Raw genomic sequence first — 19,794 nt, 5'->3', positions numbered from 1 at the left:
ATTTTCAAAGTATTTTTATATGCAAAGAAATGAGTTTCAGTCCCCAGAGTGCGATATTTAAGCACCAGAGTGCGACATGCACGGCACCGGAGTACGATTATCAGGCTCGAGAGTGCGATAGGATTTATAGATATTCAGGTTCTATAGAATTATGGGCTTCCGATTAGTGCTATTTTCTCCAGAGTGCGAGATAGTGAATGTGGACCTAAGTGAGATTAAATTGTCGAGTTCAACGCGAAGAGTGAAGGGTTGGACGTTAGGGAGAGTGAAAGGTGTAGATTAATAGTGAGGGTGAGGGAATGAAAGGGGAAATGAGTATTGAACAAGATTGTGAGAGGGAAAACCAACGCTCGGGAATAAACACGTGAGTTAAATGAGGAATTTGAAAGTGAGTGTTTAAGAAGAAAGTGAAAGTGAGGATATTGAAGGTGAATGGTAAGAGTGCGAGGGAGATATTGATTGTGAGTATGCCGAATGCTGAGCAGAGATATGCGGGTGTGAGGGGCCAGAGTGAGATCTAAAGTCTGAAGATGAGTGTACCGACGTATTCACTAGTGAGTGATATCGAGAACTAATGAGGGAAGAATGAAAATGAAGGGTGAGATTGAAAGAAGAAAGTGACGGGAGAGTGAAAGGGAGTGAATGTAGACGCTGAGAATTCCCGCCACGTATGAAATACAAAATCCTAACCTAAGGAGAAACTTATGAACTCAAGCAACTAACCTAACCTAACCTATCGTACAGATTCATAGAAAACGTGGATATATATGTGAGCCGCTACTTTTCATTTTACTTTATTGTATTTGTATATTGTATTTATTGTATATTGAATTTAAATTTGGGACCATAAGGTACAAAACGGGACGAATTAGTTGAGATGACGAGTTGAAAGTATGCCACAATTGAGGGATTTCGAGCTAATTCTACTTCCAAATCATTCTCCTTTTCCGATATTGAAAGCTGTTTCATTTTTATACTGTGTTGTGTTGTCGAATCCTCATAGGTTTTGACCCATCAAGTACAGTGGTCATATTTCTGACCACCGCCGTAGTGTATATATTCATTGAAACGTTTTTCAGTCTTCCTCTGTTCTGCTTTTTCTCCTTAGATTTGCAAAAGAAAACATTGATTTAAAAGAGCTTATTGAGAACAGGATGTGCTCCCAGTACACTAGTCTGTGCGTGTGTGTGTGTGTGCGTGCGTGCGTGCGTGCGTGTGTGTGTGTGTGTGTGCGTGCGTGTGTGTGTGTGTGTGTGTGTGTGTATGTGTGTGTGTGTGTGTGTGTGTGTGTGTGTGTGTGTGTGTGTGTGTGTGTGTGTGTGTGTGTGTGTGTGTGTGTGTGTGTGTGTGTGTGTGTGTTTGTGTGTGCGTGTGTGTGTGTGTGTGTGTGCGTGCGTGCGTGTGTGTGTGTGTGTGTGTGTGTGTGTGTGTGTGTGTGTGTGTGTGTGTGTGTGTGTGTTTGTTTGTGCATCAGAGTGTGCTCCAAAGACCTGGAACATATATTCTGTTTCCCTTTCCACCTGTCATTCGACAACACATTTCTCATATCAACAAGGCTCAACTCCCTATGCTGCTCTGGTATTAAACCAGTATCGAGTTGATTGGCCTTCAATCCTTCTCTCCCCCCAGACTGCAGAACAATATATCATTGTCCTATCAATAGCAATGTTGTTTGCATCTCCTACCATCCTTCAAGATGCAAAATATGTTTACTCACAGATATAGATATTATGCTCTCTCACATAATATTAAGGGTGAATCCGGCGTCTTCCATGTCTGTCTGTCGCTGTCATCTATTTGTCAATCCGTCTGTTCATCCATCTATCGATCTATCTATCCAATTCATTCATCTATCCGTACATCTTTCCATGCATCTGTGTATTTATACATCTTTCCATGCATTTATACATTTATACTTTCATCTATCAAAATATTCACCTGTCTATTTATCAATCTATCCATCTAACTATCCATCTAGTCTTCATCACTCTAATTATCTTCCCACTTCAGTAACTCATGAAAGAGTTCGTGATTTCTCACGTCCCCAATTTCATCTCACGATTCTATTTTAAACTTTTTAAAAGATGCACGTGAGGGAAGAGTTACAGGCTGATATATCTTTAAGCATTTAGCGTAGGTCTACCCCGACCAGCCTATGTTCGTCCCGTACCCCAGACCATGCCCTGTGCAAATCTGGGCGAGGCTGGCCCGAATCGTCTGACCTCCAATTTTGGACAGACAGACAGACATATCTTAGAGTATAGATGTGGAAGAGAGTGGAAGAACGACACTATGGGAGGAATTTATTTAGAAAATTAAGATATTTTTCTGTTCTGGATATTGGTGTTGTTATATATATTTTACTACGGCAGCTTTATTCATTGATAAATTACTCCTCTTTTATCTACTCTCGTGCTTTCTATTTTTGAACACCCCCATCTGTCTGCTCTCTTCATGCTCCCTCTCTCTCTCTCTCTCTCTCTCTCTCTCTCTCTCTCTCTCTCTCTCTCTCTCTCTCTCTCTCTCTCTCTCCTCCTCTAACTCTATTTTCAATTTCTCCAACTTTACTGACTATAGTCATTCATACTTCAACATTTAAATATTTTTTAGTTTAAGCTACAAAAATTGTATGAATTCTCAAGGTGAATGGATGTTTATGTCCACCTTCTCTCTCTCTCTCTCTCTCTCTCTCTCTCTCTCTCTCTCTCTCTCTCTCTCTCTCTCTCTCTCTCTCTCTCTCTCTCTCTCTCTCTCTCTCTCTCTCTCTCTCTCCTTTACACTCTCTGTCTCCTTCCCTCTCTTCTCTCCCCCTTTCCCTAAGTTTCATTAACAGCCTCTGCATTCCTTCTCATCTTCCCTCTCCATTCTGCTCTCTTCATCTCTGGGATAAAGAAAGAACACCTCTTTGCCCCATCTCCTCCCTCCCCTCTTCTCCTTCACTCCCTCCCCACACCCCTTCTGTCTCTGTCTCCCCCTCGATCATTCATCTGTCATCCCCATCCGTCACCCTCATCCGTCACCTCCATCCGTCACCCCCTCACCCGCCAGGTTTCAATTTGTTCACCAACGCTAAAGTTTTGAGAGCAGTTAATGAGATCCGGCCCGACACGTTTTCTGGGCTACCTTCGTAAATAACTCGTCGGCATTTTCCGCTCGAGATGGAACCCCGGGGGATGAGGGAGCCGCTTTGATCCATCACTCTTTGGATACTTTCGCGCGGGTCGGAGAGCGTCTATCTAGAGCTATTTTTGCCATCTCTGGAATGTCATTTTTGCCATCTTTTGTCGTTTTGTGTTGCGTTATGCTCTTTTCTCCTCTCGTTTATTACGCTAAGACATGTTTTCCGATTCCTCTGAACTAACTGGATAATAAATCAATGTTTGTTATTGTGGCGGAATGCGTTTCTTCGTTTTCTTTTCCTTCTCTTTCCTCAAACTCCTCTTCCACCCAAATGTTCTTGCTGGTCATCTCTATTCCATTCTTCTGTTCCCTCTATCTCCACGTGCTCCCTTCCGCCGATATTGTCACTACCGGCAGCTGCGCCCATAAACCGAAGAAAGGCTAAATACTTTGCTGAGCTTGGTGAGCAAGCGTGCCAACTATTTTCATAGTGCCATGCCACGATGAGGGTGCCAGGCAGAATTTTTGGGTGAAAGGGGGAACAGAGAATCTGGTTATATGTTCAAAAACAAGAGGGATTGAAGGGAAAGTGGGTGGAAAGTGAGAGAAAGAGAGAGAGAGAGAGAGAGAGAGAGAGAGAGAGAGAGAGAGAGAGAGAGAGAGAGAGAGAGAGAGAGAGAGAGAGAGAGAGAGAGAGAGAGAGAGAGAGAGAGAGAGAGAGAGAGAGAGAGAGAGAGAGAGAGAGAGAGAGAGAGAGAGAGAGAGAGAGAGAGAGAGAGAGAGAGAGAGAGAGAGAGAGAGAGAGAGAGAGAGAGAGAGAGAGAGAGAGAGAGAGAGAGAGAGAGAGAGAGAGAGAGAGAGAGAGAGAGAGAGAGAGAGAGAGAGAGAGAGAGAGAGAGAGAGAGAGATAGAGAGAGAGAGAGAGAGAGAGAGACAGACAGACAGACAGACAGACAGACAGACAGACAGACAGAGACAGAGACAGAAACAGAGACAGAGAGAGAGAGAGAGAGGAAGGGAGAGAGAGGAAGAGAGAGAGAGAGAAGGAATAGAGATTCCCCAATTACCTCCACTGCAGTAAATATTGTAGGAATCCTTAATAGTCACAAGTCTCCATAAATCATCACCTACGAGCATGGTAACGAGAATCATTTTCCAAAAATCTCCCCCCCCCCCCAACATCGTTTCTACCCCCTCCTCTCAGATAAGTACGTTAATTGCCATAATGGCCACCCAATCGAAAATTCTTGTGCAATGCGATGGCAAGTAGGCACATTGCAAGAAACAGTTCGCCTGCAGGCCAGTAACAGGAGGCAGTTGGCACTCTCTGACAAAAGTTCATCCCTGCTACCAGAAAGAGAAACTTTTACCCCACAAAAAGAGATAAACTTCTGACGCTGGGGGGAGTTCCGTCTTTTATATATACATGTATTTTTTTAGGGGTTTGGACTCAATTTTGTTCCATGGGGGTGTCCTCTCGCTTGGCCAGTTACGGGTGACTGGCCAGCTGAGGGTGGGGACGCGAGTATATGACAACGAAATGGGTAATTCAGCATGATGCGATGTTTTGGGAGAGTGATAGAGGGAGGGTGGGAAAGAGGGGTACATGAGAGGATAAAGAGACAGAGCGTGTAAGAGCGAGAGAGAGAGAGAGAGAGAGAGAGAGAGAGAGAGAGAGAGAGAGAGAGAGAGAGAGAGAGAGAGAGAGAGAGAGAGAGAGAGAGAGAGAAAGAGAGAGAGAGAGAAAGAGAGAGAGAGAGAGACTCTCTTGCTCTTACCCCCAAGAGCGGTGGACGCAGCAAAAAACTCACACTCCATTTATCACGACAAAAATTTAATAAAATTCTTAGTACCAGCCCACGAAAGAAAATAAAATATTGCCGTCATATGACTGGACACATATAAGTTTTTATCAAGATTTCCTGCAGTTACTCACAGGTGACTGTGAAATGCTTTACCCTGGCAACATAGACTGCAGAGTGTAATACCAATCTATACCTAAAATGTGCCTTTTGATGAGAGATCAAATTTATATAATATCGTTTTTCGGCTCCATGTCGTGCTTATGCAATTTTTAATATCATTAACTTGATCAACAACATCGAGCTTTTGAACTCGATATGAAATATGACGCTGATTTTTCTCAGTATCTGGAGATAATAATGAGATATTAAGGGATTTAAATCTTTAAGCTGAAGTTTGGAGACAGCCTAAATCTCGTGGAAAGGCGCATTACGTAATGATATTTTTTTCTTGATACATGTGACTGCCGGGTATATTAGGTAATTAACAGATGAAAATAACAAGCAATATGCCTATATAGCACTTGGAAGAGACATGAGGACCAGGATCTGGGATACAGCAGAAGGAATGGACACGTACGTATACCCACTCATATGTACCATAGGGAATCGAACTCCGATCTGCACGAAGACAGGATCTCGCTCTACCGACCGACCCATGAGAGTGGGTGGCTACCGGGTTATCTTGAGATGATTTCGGGGCTTTTTTTTTTAGTGTCCCCGCGGCCCGGTCCTCGACCAGGCCTCCACCCCCAGGAAGCAGCCCGTGACAGCTGACTAACACCCAGGTACCTATTTTACTGCTAGGTAACAGGGGCATAGGGTGAAAGAAACTCTGCCCATTGTTTCTCGCCGGCGCCTTGGATCGAACCCAGGACCACAGGATCACAAGTCCCGCGTGCTGTCCGCTCGGCCGACCGGCTCCCCTATCCTCCCCGGGTATCTTTGACTTTTGTTTTGTTTTGTTTTCATAACCCAAGGACTTCATATAAATGGTGGAGGAAGGATAATGAGGGTCTGAAATTCTAAAAACATGGTGAGGATTGGGGACGAATGGGAAGAAATATAGACACTTGTACAAGAAAAGTGATTCTGATAGTTTAATTCTGTCTGGGAAGCGAAGCAACAGGTGATGAACATAGAAAAGTTAAGCGTGGTCCCATCCGTTGTTAAGAGATAGTGTTCGAATAACTTTATTGAGGGCTATTTCAATATTTCCTACTCGGACCCCGGAGGAATTTGCAGCAGTTTTCCAGCAGCAAAGACGGAAATGCAGCTGGTGTGACGAAGTGGCAGATGGTGTTACAAAATGCACCTGGTGTGGCGGTAATTCAGCTGGTGTAACAACAATGCAGCTGGTATACCAATTAAAGAACTGGTGAAGCGAAAAGGCAGCTGAGGGAGCAAAAATGCAACTGGTGTAGCGAAAATGGATCTAGTATGACAGAAAATAACTGATGTGACGGAAATTCAGTTGAACAGGTACTGACTGAATTGATGGAGACAGCTAGGATTGTTCTCTCTCTCTCTCTCTCTCTCTCTCTCTCTCTCTCTCTCTCTCTCTCTCTCTCTCTCTCTCTCTCTCTCTCTCTCTCTCTCTCCCTCTCTCTCTCCTAAAGACGACACATGTCATTTAACACCAGTTTATTCCAAACTAAAAATTCTAACTTTTCGACTCACTGGTCAGATTATTACAGCATGAATCTGCAAATGCAAATGTTACCAGCGTGTGTCGCTTGATAAGGCAAGTGCAGCGTTGGTGGAGGCGTGTTTAAGGCCTCCCGGGCCTCCTCTTTGTTGTGCCAGACGATAAGCGCAACGCGGCGACTGTCCTCGTTATAATATGAAAATGTATTCAACAAGAATACATTTTTGTGTCTGTGGAAGCTACGTGTATGTTTACTTGGGGATCCAGAGGTAAAGGGATGTGGATATTTAAATTGTTTGCATACTTCCTCTTTTTAATAAATTTAGAGAGAGAGAGAGAGACAGGCTTCACCAATGACGAGTTGATGTGCGAGATGGAGTAGCTAAACTTCCTTGGGGGGAAAGTTTTAAACTTAGTCAGACCAGCAAAACTGAAAGGAGAAAAATCATTTGAATATGTCTTGGTTACTTGTTGAAGACGATGGTGTAAACAATTGTATTAAGAAGCAAATTTAATAACATACGATAAACCTTTGTTTGTCACTCTCTGTAAATTGGTATCATGCCAGATATCTGAGATAAAATCTGAGAGAAAATGTTGGCTTATTGTTATTTTTTATTTAAACTGAAGATATTATTTTGTGTCGTGAAGATAGCACAGTGGGAAATATTTATGAGAACCTGCGAATCAGTCATGACGAATGAGGAATTAATGTTTCTGTCATATTGTTTCTGAGTCTGCGAGTCTATACTCTGGAAAACTATCCACTTATACTAAGTTAGAATATAGCATATATGTGCTATAGCCAAAGGCCTTATAGACAAGGAAGCACGTGAGCCTAGTCAAGCTATTTATAAATCCCCGACCAGGAGGTTCATTGGTTATAACAAAAATGCAACTCTTTCGACGTCATTTTCTGCATTTTCGACGTCCCTTTCTGCATTTTCGACGTCACTTTCTGCATTTTCGACGTCACTTTCTGCATTTTCGACGTCACTTTCTGCATTTTTGACGTCACTTTCTGCATTTTCGACGTCACTTTCTGCATTTTCGACGTCACTTTCTGCATTTTCGACGTCACTTTCTGCATTTTTGACGTCACTTTCTGCATTTTCGACGTCACAAACGCCACACATTGAACATAAAAAGCGTCAATCTAATGGTTCTCTCTCCGGGTAAATGCATCGAATTTCCACTTGAACATTAAATTGATGTTCCAAAATAAATAATACTTTATGTAGTTAACTGTGAGCTCAGATAAATTAGGTGATCACGAGTTAATATCAAAAGTTTAATGGTGCCCGCTCTCACGATCGCCAGTTAGTGACAAGGCGACGCCACTACAAGCAGTCTACCAAAACAAAGACTCAAGCGACGCCACTACAAGCAGTCTACCAAAACAAAGACTCAAGCGACGCCACTAAAAGCAGTCTACCAAAATAAAGACTCAATCGACGCCACTACAAGCAGTCTACCAAAACAAAGACTCAAGCGACACCACTACAAGCAGTCTACCAAAACAAAGACTCAAGCGACACCACTACAAGCAGTCTACCAAAACAAAGACACAAGCGACACCACTACAAGCAGTCTACCAAAACAAAGACTCAAGCGACACCACTACAAGCAGTCTACCAAAACAAAGACTCAAGCGACACCACTACAAGCAGTCTACCAAAACAAGGACTCCTGAAAACCTGTGTTCATCACACTCTAGGAGAGAAAACCATCACTGAGACTCAATAATTTATAGTTACTTATACCCAGTTTAGTTATTAAGGTCTATAATTGACTGAATACAAGATAAAATTTAGAATTTAAGACTGTGTGATGGAGGTAAAGTGCACCAACAGCCACTTGTGTCGACAAACACCATTACTACATCAAACTCTGTCGTAGTAATAGGCTGCAACACTCTGCAACACCACACACTCTGCCATTGATCTGCAACACAGTCAACTCAAAACATTATAGAGTGCTACAACCTGCTAACAAACAGATAAGAAAACTTGGTATACAGTTACACCAGACTAAGCACTCCGGATCTGCATATCAACACAATTCTAGGACTTATAGGACGATAATACTTGGACGATACCCTCACCACAATACTGTGGTGAGGGTATCGTAGAGAACTTTATCCATCTTTTGTTGTAAATCATTGCCTATAACTCCCTCCCCTTTTCTTTGCAGACCAGTTATAACATAGAATTACGATCCCCCAGTAAGGGTAATTATTTGGCTAATCCAAAATTAAACTAGCTAGGTCAGTTAACCCTTAACAACAATTTCCTGCACTTGGGTAAATTCAGGGATATTGAAATAAAGTAATTATCTTTAATTATAATTAATTTATTGGACAGTTCAATTAACTCCAAATATTATTTCAAATATAGGCTAGCCAGGCTGAGAATAATTTATTCACCAGTGTTTGCTGCACTTAATATTAATCTTTATTATAAGATTTTAATTTAGATATTGCCGGTAGGTTAGTGTGGGAAGCACTCCTCCTTCCACCCTTTAAGCCACTTAAGGAGACGATCTGCACTATCTACCACAACCAAGCAGCTAAGCTTTTTTTCTGCTTTACTTTATTTAATATTTTTACTATTATTTTTAATATTCACAATAAGGAAGAGGAAGCTTCCTCTTCCTTCTAGTGTTAATATTATTTGTTAGGAAATGATAATATCTGAATTAACGTATGCTTATGTGTCTGGGAGTTTGTTATTCTTTGCCTGATGACCAAACCACAGAAGATGAGGAGACGACGACGTTTCGGTCCATCCTGGACAATTATCAAGTTGAGTGCGATTCTTTGTTTCCTTACGTCCATGCTTCTGCGTTTCTGTATATCTGTGTTTCTGTGAGTGTATGTGTATGTGAGTCTGCTTCTCAGTGAGTATGTTATCATTCTGGTACAAGGTCTTCGCCGATTTTTTTAAAGAATTATACCGTTGTATTCCCATGCTAAACGGCTGTGAGGGAAGATCAGATTATTAAGGAATTTTAATTGTCTTTTTTTCTGAATTTTGAGGATCCCGGACACGAAAAAAGGGTCACGTTTCGGACCCCCTTCCACCTGACGTTGTTGCTTACCTACCACTAAATAAGTAAATTGGTTGTGGGTTGCAACCTGGGGAAGGTCAATAGCTGGCTAAGAGGGACGTTGATAATCTTACCTACAAACTTCCTGCCCCCAAGAAGAATTTTACAGTAATTTGTTCCACCCTGATAAGCCGGGATGCATAACAGAGATCTACACCCCTTTGGTAAGCCACGATAATATTTCAGTGAACTGAACCTCTTGAAAAGCCAGGTACCTATATTACATAGGTCTGCACTTCCTTGATAAGCTCGGGTTATATTGCAGAGATATACCCACGTCGTCTTTAATTAGCCATGATTACATTATTGGATTCTGTACCCCCTCCTGATAAACCAGGGTTATATTATATGTTAACCCAATTGATAAACTATGGGTCCATTGTAAAGATCTCCAACCACCTTGATAATCCAGATTGCATTATCACTCCTGTGATAATGCAATCTGCATTACATTACAGATATTTGATGACAGATGACAGTTGCATTACAGATATTTGGTGACAGATGACAGTTGCTTTACAGATATTTGATGACAGATGACAGTTACATTACAGATATTTGATGACAGATGACAGTTACATTACAGATATTTGATGACAGAGAACAGTTGCATTACAGATATTTGATGACAGAGAACAGTTGCATTACAGATATTTGATAACAGATGACAGTTACATTACAGATATTTGATGACTGATGACAGTTACATTACAGATATTTGATGACAGAGAACAGTTGCATTACAGATATTTGATGACAGATGACAGTTGCATTACAGATACTTGATGACAGAGAACAGTTGCATTACAGATATTTGATGACAGATGACAGTTACATTACAGATATTTGATGACAGAGAACAGTTGCATTACAGATATTTGATGACAGATGACAGTTACATTACAGATATTTGATGACTGATGACAGTTGCATTACAGATATTTGATGACAGAGAACAGTTGCATTACAGATATTTGATGACAGATGACAGTTGCATTACAGATATTTGATGACAGAGAACAGTTGCATTACAGATATTTGATGACAGATGACAGTTACATTACAGATATTTGATGACAGATGACAGTTACATTACAGATATTTGATGACAGATGACAGTTACATTACAGATATTTGATGACAGAGAACAGTTGCATTACAGATATTTGATGACAGAGAACAGTTGCATTACAGATATTTGATGACAGATGACAGTTACATTACAGATATTTGATGACAGAGAACAGTTGCATTACAGATATTTGATGACAGATGACAGTTACATTACAGATATTTGATGACAGAGAACAGTTGCATTACAGATATTTGATGACAGATGACAGTTACATTACAGATATTTGATGACAGATGACAGTTACATTACAGATATTTGATGACTGATGACAGTTACATTACAGATACTTGATGACCAAACATAACATCAGAAAATGAAGAAATGACGATGCTTCAGTTCCTCCCGGACCATCATTAACAAGTCATGTAAACAAGAATAAATCTAACAATATTACCTGATTCTTATCATCATCATATGTTAATAATATCATCATACGTTAACCACGTTATCGCGACTCGTCGTTTGCGTATAGAGATTTGCCCACCAATCTGTATGATTCGCTTCATGCAGGTCGGCGTTCAATCCCCAACTGTCCAAGGGGTTGACCACCATTCATTTCTCTCCGTCAAATCCCAAATCCTTATCCTGACCCCTTCCCAGAGCAATATAGTCACCATGGTTTAGCACTTTCTTCTGACGGGAAGGGAACCGGGATTATATTAGCAGGTTTCAAAAAATCCAAAATGATAAACTACAATAATAATTTATTGGTGTCGTTTAGGTGCCCGACAGCTGGGTGGACAGCGCTTCAGATTCGTAGTCCTGAGGTTCCGGGTTCGATCCCCGGTAGAGGCGGAAACAAATGATCAAAACGTTTTTTTCATTATGATGATCCTGTTCACCTAGCAGTAAATAGGTACCTGGGAGTTAGACAGCTGCTACGAGCTGCTTCTTGGGGGTGTGTAACAAAAAGGAGGCCCGGTCGAGAACCGGGCCGCGGAGACGCTAAGCCCCGAAATCATCTCAAGATAACCTCAAGATAGGAGATTCAAAAAAAAAATAAAGAAAAAAAACAAAGTACGAATAAAGCTTTGCAAATAAGGAATAAATTAGGGAGATGAAAGCGAACGATAAATTCGAACGACAACAAAATTTCAATTAACAAGGGTCGCGATAAACAAGGGTCGCGATAACGAGGGTCGCGATAAACAAGGTTCGCGATAAACAAGGGTCGTGATAAACAAGGTTCGCGATAAACAAGGTTCGCGATAAACAAGTGTCGTGATAAACAAGGGTCGCGATAAACAAGGGTCGTGATAAACAAGGGTCGTGATAAACAAATCTCGTGATAAACAAGGGTCGCAATAAACAAGTGTCGCGATATATGAGGACCGCGATAAACCAGCCACACACAATAAACCGCTAAATCAAGGTCGCGTGCCACAGGGGGGAGGAGGGGGGGGGGGAGGAGAAGGGTCAGGAGTGGGGGGGGGGAGGAGAAGGGTCAGGAGTGGGGGGGGGGAACTCACATAAACCACCTGGCAAACTACGTAATGGTGTCAAGCTGGCGCTGAGTTATGCGGGTGAAAAGTTAGCAACGAACGAGGTAATTAGCCAAGCCGTAAACAATCAACACAGTCTGCCAATAAACACCACCCAACAAACACCCGCAATATGTGTGTATATATATATATACACTTCCGGTAATAAAAACTGGGTTACATTAGGGAAGTTTAAATAAGCGATATACTCTAGGATTTTTGGGTTGAAGACGTCTTTGGGAATCATTTCTTAGGATAAAGGAAAACGATATGTATCGCAATATATACATGTTGAGAAGTATGCAAGTATACGTGCAAAAGTCATATATATATATAGTTGCATATATAGTTGCAGTCAAGTTGCATATATAGTTGCAGTTGCATATATAGTTGCAGTCAAGCCCCGTTGATATATATATATATATATATATATATATATATATATATATATATATATATATATATATATATATATATATATATATTTCATTCAAACAAATGTACATCAATTTCTTTACTCACATACGCATATGTAAATACGGAGATACATATATGCTTTTCATCATGGTAACCTTAGCATCACTAACCATTTCTACCACTTCTTAGCACAACTTCTAAGCACCACTTCCTTTTCTGGTTCATTCTCGTTCTTAGCCGGCATGTAGCACCGTCGGGAACACACACTTTCTGTTAGGATTTCTGCATTTTAATATTATGTTATGGAATTCCTATATGCCAAATGGAAAATTCCGATAGAGGAGGATAACGCTTGGTGATGAGAAGCATCGACGCTATTCAGTGTGATCTCTAGAGACTACGAGTGGGCTGAGAGATCATGTGTAGCAGAGTTCACCTTGGAAGGTCAGCAGTCGTTCCTCACCACCTGAAGAGAGTCGGGGATTGAACACTGACCTGCATGAAGCGAGACCGTCGCTCTACGAAAAAGTTGACTTTTGGATTATTGTATTTAGCTAAACCAAACATCTTTTTTTATTTTTAACCGCGATGTGAGACATAACCTAACCCAATATCTCCTAGCAATTCTCGAAATAAAACACGCTATCTCAGGCCAAATACAGTACATATACATGTGTTATACTAGAAATATTTAAGATTGGTTTTAGCTTTATTTTTTTATTAACCTAACCTCTTTATTAACCAAACATACCCATTCAATGCTCATTAATCTATGCAAGCGTCGGTAGCAACAGAACATTTATCTATAGCACCGGGGTTTTCGTCGTTCTGGTCGAAAGTGTAAAATATTCCATGCATTAAACGTGAGGACAGGGGTTGGAGATTGCACCAGAATGCTTTCATCAACATCCAAGAGTTCAAGGGGTCGCAGAACAGCCCATTTCACGTCAGTCAATTTCGACGGTCCTGTCATGCCAGCTGGGAAATTGAGAGGCACAGCATTCAAACGACGCTACACAAAAATATACAGTTTCACCTCAATTGTGAGACTCATATTGAGGACCAGAAATTTCAATCTCAAATATGCTGGCCAAGCGTATTGAGATCACAATGGGGGTCAAGTCCGAAGTAAAATTGAGCTTTAAGGCACTTGGGAATAGGTTGCAAGGTTGTGTCTTATTTGCGTTGTCAATACCTCGTTGCAGATGTGTGTGTACTCACCTAGTTGTGGTTACGGGAGTTGAGCTCTGGCTCTTTGGTCCCGCCTCTCAACTGTCAATCAACTGGTGTACAGATCCCTGAGCCTACTGGGCTCTGTCATATCTACATATGAAACTGTGTATGGAGTCTAGCTCCATCACATCACTGCCTAATGCATTCTACCTGTTAACTACTGTGACACTGAAAAAGTTCTTTCTAACGTCCCTGTGGCTCATTTGGGTAATCAATCTCCACTTGCGTCACCTTGTTCGCGTATCACCCGTGTTAAACAGTTTATCCTTATCATCCCTGTCAATTTCTCTGAGAATTTTGTAGGTAGTGATCATGTCTCCCTTTACTCCTCTTTCTTTATGTCGTGAGGTGCAATTCTCACAGCTTTTCCTCGTAACTCATGCCTCTTAGTTCTGGGACTAGCCTATTGGCATACCTCTGAACTTTTTCCAACTTCGTCTTGTGTTTGACAAGGTACGATCACACACACAATGTGTATTCACCTAGTTGTATTCAACTAGTTGCGCTTACGGGGGTTGAGCTTTGCTCTTTCGGCCCGCCTCTCACCTGTCAATCAACTGTTACCGACTACTAATTTAATTTTTTCCCCCCACACACACAGCCAGGAAGGAGCTCCGTTATAGCTGTCTAACTCCCAGGTATCTGTTTACTGCTAGGTAACAGGGGCATTCAGGGGTGAAAAAAACTTTTCCCATTTGTTTCTACCGGGTCCGGGAATCGAACCCGGGCCACAGAATTACGAGTCCTGTGCGCTGTCCACTCAACTACCAGACCTGAAAAAAAAAGTGTGTGTATGTGTGTGTGTGTGTTTACTAGTTGTGTTTACTAGTGTTTTTGCGGGGGTTGAGCTTTGCTCTTTCGGCCCGCCTCTCAACTGTCAATCAACTGTTTACTAACTACTACTTTTTTTTTCTTTTATTTATTTTTTTCCCACACCACACACACACACACCCCAGGAAGCAGCCCGTGACAGCTGACTAACTCTCAGGTACCTATTTACTGCTAGGTAACAGGGGCACTTAGGGTGAAAGAAACTTTGCCCATTTGTTTCTGCCTCGTGCGGGAATCGAACCCGCGCCACAGAATTACGAGTCCTGCGCGCTATCCACCAGGCTACGAGGCCTACACCCATTGTTTGCTTTGTACACTTTGCCCATTGTTTCTTGCCGGCGCCCGGGATCGAGCCCGGGACCACAGGATCACAAGTACAGCGTGCTGTCCGCTCGGCCGACCGGCTCCCCCTAAGTGTAAGTACCTGTGTAGTTACAGGATGAGAGTTCCTGTAACTTCCCAGTACTCTTCGTCGTATAACGCAATAAAACTACTGGCGGTTTTGGCCTCTACCACCTACTCACTTAGTTTGTTCCAAACGTCTATCACTCTGTTTGTAAAAGAAAACGTTTACAAAACTTTTACAGACTTTTACACATTTATATCACGTGAATTTTATTACAATGCCCCGTTGATAACAGCAATGTACGGCGTTATTTTTAGCACATCGAATGAGCTGTGCTACAAACCAGTATTTTAGTGAAAACTCACATTTTCCCCAGGTGACTGTTCACGCAGTTTGGGGGGGTGAAGATTTCATCCAAAAAATTAAAAAGAGATAATAGAACTTCCTTACACCTTGCAGTTAAAGAAACTTCAAGAGAAACTAAAATTATCCTTAAGTTGTATGAGAAAAAGCTGTAACAAGCATTTATGTTGAGGGAGATTGAGCTAAATTACTGTTGTTACCGGAAGAGAAAATGCATATAAATTGCAGGAAATAACCAAGTTGCAGGAAATTACTACGTTGCAGGAAATGACTAAGTTGCAGAAGTTGCAGTCAAGCCGGTTAAGACCGCAATATGCTAATAAGTCTCCGTGGTGTAGTGGTAAGACACTCGCCTGGCGTTCCGCGAGCGCTATGTCATGGGTTCGTATCCTGGCCGGGGAGGATTTACTGGGCGCAATTCCTTAACTGTAGCCTCTGTTTAACGCAACAGTAAAATGTGTACTTGGATGAAAAAACGATTCTTCGCGGCAAGGGATCGTATTCCAGGGACCATAGGATTAAGGACTTGCCCGAAACGCTACGCGTACTAGTGGCTGTACAAGAATGTAACAACTCTTGTATATATCTCAAAAAAAAAAATGTGCTAACGGGGGAGGAAGAGGGTGGAGGGAGCTTTCATTTTGAACAATAGCACCAGATAGAAAATCTAGGGAAATGAGATTTGCAGTCAAAGTGCCAGAAACTTATGACAGAAATCAAGAAAAAATATTGCGGGTGTCAGAAAATAATGAATGAGCAATAAGAATTTCATAAAATATTCCTAGAAAATGAGTTAAGTTAGCTGTAACTAGCAACAGAGTGCCAGAAATTAATATTAAAGTGTCAAAAATTTGTATTTTAGTCACAGAAGTTGCAGAAAAATCCCAATAATAAACAAGGGAATAGCAGAAAAATGATGATCAGAATGTCAGAAATTAAGGGACTGCCATTAATAGTAAATAGTAAATACAAGATAGATATAGCGCTGTTCAGTAGAATGTAATGAATAGATAGACAGGAGCTGATAAGAGATACCAATACGGATCACTCAGTAATTCAAGCGCGATCTGAATTCGTAGCAAATACTTCACAACTGTATGTAGAGTTGGAAAGTATATTACAAAAAAGCAAAAACAGTCTGCCAGCTAATATTTACGTGGAGGTAATTGATGGCTGGTCGGTGAAGGAGCGAGGTATTGCGTGTGTGAGAGTTTGTGTGTTAATGTGTATGCTTGAATGGGTGTATGTTTGAATAGGTATATATGTGTATATGTATGTGTTTGTGTGTGCCTGTGCGTGCGTGCGTGCGTGTGTGCGTGGGAATGTATATACGTACGTACGTACGTACGTACGTATGTATGTATGTATGTATGTATGTATGTATGTATGTATGTATGTATGTATGTATGTATGTATGTATGTATTTGCGTGTGTGTGTGTGTGTGTGTGTGTGTGTGTGTGTGTGTGTGTGTGTGTGTGTGTGTGTGTGTGTGTGTGTGTGTGTGTGTGTGTTTTGTATGTGTGTGTGTGTGTGTGTGTTTTGTATGTGTGTGTGTGTGTGTGTGTTTTGTATGTGTGTGTATTTACTATTTGTATCTGCAGAATCGAGCTATTGGCTCTTGGACCCCGTCTTTCTAACCAATTTATTTCTCCTCTAATATATATCAACTACATATATTTCCCTATAACGCACACACACACACACACACATCCCCAGGAAGCAACCCGTAGCAGCTGTCTAACTCCCAGGTACCTATTTACTGCAAGGTAAACAGGTGCATCAGGGTGAAAAAACTTGTCCATCTGTTTCTGTCTCTGCCGGAGATCGAACCTGGGCCCTTAGGACTACGACCCCCGAGTCCTGTCCAGTCAGCCTCGATGGCCTTGTGTGTGTGTGTATTCTCACCTAGTTGTACTCACCTAGTTGTACTCATCTAGTTGTGCTTGCTGGGATTGTTCTTCGGCTCTTTAGTCCCGCCTCTCAACCGTCAATCTACTGTTCAGATTCCTGAGCTTTTCGAGCTCTATCATATCTACATTTGAGACTGTGTATGGAGTCAGCCTCCAGGGACCCTGGTTCGATTCTTGACCGAGGCGGAAACAATGGGCAGAGTTTCTTTCACCCTAACGGCCCTGTTCACCTAGCAGTGAATAGGTATCTGGAAGTTAGACAGCTGCTACGAGTGCTCCTTTGGAATGTGTGTGTGCGCATAATAGAGAAAAGAGATAGGTTAGAAAGGCGAGGTCCAAGAGCTAATTGCTCGATTCTACTGACACAAATAGTAGATCCAAATAACAAATAGTAAACACACATCCAGTCGTACACAAACAAGCAGAAAACACTCCTAAAACATCAACAGGAGTGGTCAGGAAGTGCTTGCTACCTTACAGCCACACACATGACACGGGAACGACCTCATCAACCAGGTAACATGCACGAACCCAATCCATCTGGTCGATGCTTTTAGCCTCCAGCCGACGCGTTAGTGAATGTGTGCTTGAAGAGACCACACACTAGAAGGTGAGGGGACGACGACGTTTCGGTCCGTCCTGGACCATTCTCAAGTCGATTGTGAGAATGGTCCAGGACGGACCGAAACGTCGTCGTCCCTTCACCTTCTAGTATGTGGTCTGGTCAAACTACTTCAGCCACGTTATCGTGACTCATCGCCTGAATGTGTGCTTAACGTATGCTTCCCCTTAGCAAATTTAGTCAAAATTGGAACCAATTACCGCGTAATATAATAAACTTAGGATCCCCTTGAATGTTTCAGTCGTAGGTTACACATATATATGAATGAGATTGGGTGAATATATATAGGAGCTGCCTCGTATGGGCCAATAGGCCTTCTGCAGTTACCTTCATTCTTATGTTCTTATGAGAATTATCAAGAACATTATTAGCTGCGGTAAATTACATAGTCCGTCGGAAATAATTTATAACAAATAAATGAATGAACTCATCCTAAGAAACCCTTGATATAAATCCACCAGATCAAAAAGCAGAGCAGTCCTAAAAATAACATGAAAAACAGGTCAAGTGCTTCCGAAACGTATATGATTAGAGTAGGAACTCCCGGAAGCATGTGTAAGCAGAGTAGGCTTCCTACTCGGAAGCGTAAGTAGAGAAGTGTAAGCAGAGTAGGCTTCCTACTCGGAAGCGTAAGTAGAGAAGTGTAAGCAGAGTAGGCTTCCTACTCGGAAGCGTAAGTAGAGAAGTGTAAGCAGAGTAGGCTTCCTACTCGGAAGCGTAAGTAGAGAAGTGTAAGCAGAGAAGGCTTCCTACTCGGAAGCGTAAGTAGAGAAGTGTAAGCAGAGTAGGCTTCCTACTCGGAAGCGTAAGTAGAGAAGTGTAAGCAGAGTAGGCTCTAAGAATACATGTGCCGGGAAAGTACCCGGAGAACAGAACACCTGTCAGGAAAGTACTTACCTTGACAGTAAATGTAAACAGTGAGCAAACCTGGTAATTGGTTCCTTTGTTTTAACCTCATGGCACATGCATCGTTCGGTCAACACTCCAGGGGGCCTGACGGCTTAGTGGGTAGCGCTCGGTATTCGTAGTTCTAGGTTCCGGGGATCGATATCCGGCGAAGGCGGAAACAAACAGAGCAGAGTTTCTTTTACCCTGATGTACTTGTTCATCGATCAGTAAATAGGTACCTGGGAGTTAAACAGCTGCTATGGACGGCTTACTGTGTGTGTGTGTGTGTGTGTGTGTGTGTGTGTGTGTGTGTGTGTGTGTGTGTGTGTGTGTGTGTGTGTGTGTGTGTGTGTGTGTGTGTGTGTGTGTGTGTGTGTGTGTGTGTGTGAGTGTGTGTGTGTGTGTACTCACCTAGTTGTACTCACCTAGTTGTGTTTGCGGGGGTTGAGCTCTGGCTCTTTGGTCCCGCCTCTCAACCGTCAATCAACAGGTGTACAGATTCCTGAGCCTATCGGGCTCTGTCATATCTACACATGAAACTGTGTATGGAGTCAGCCTCCACCACATCACCCCCTAATGCATTCCAATTGTCAACCACTCTGACACTAAAAAAGTTCTTTCTAATATCTCTGTGGCTCATTTGGGCACTCAGTTTCCACCTGTGTCACCTTGTGCGTGTTCCCCTTGTGTTAAATAGACTGTCTTTATCTACCCTATCAATCCCCTTCAGAATCTTGAATGTGGTGATCATGTCCCCCCTAACTCTTCTGTCTTCCAGCGAAGTGAGGTTTAATTCCCGTAGTCTCTCCTCGTAGCTCATACCTCTCAGCTCGGGTACTAGTCTGGTGGCAAACCTTTGAACCTTTTCCAGTTTAGTCTTATCCTTGAC

The sequence above is a fragment of the Procambarus clarkii genome, chromosome 51, assembly GCF_040958095.1.
Source record: "Procambarus clarkii isolate CNS0578487 chromosome 51, FALCON_Pclarkii_2.0, whole genome shotgun sequence".
Taxonomy (NCBI): Eukaryota; Metazoa; Arthropoda; class Malacostraca; order Decapoda; family Cambaridae; genus Procambarus; species Procambarus clarkii.
Note: the sequence above shows the minus strand (reverse complement) of the source record.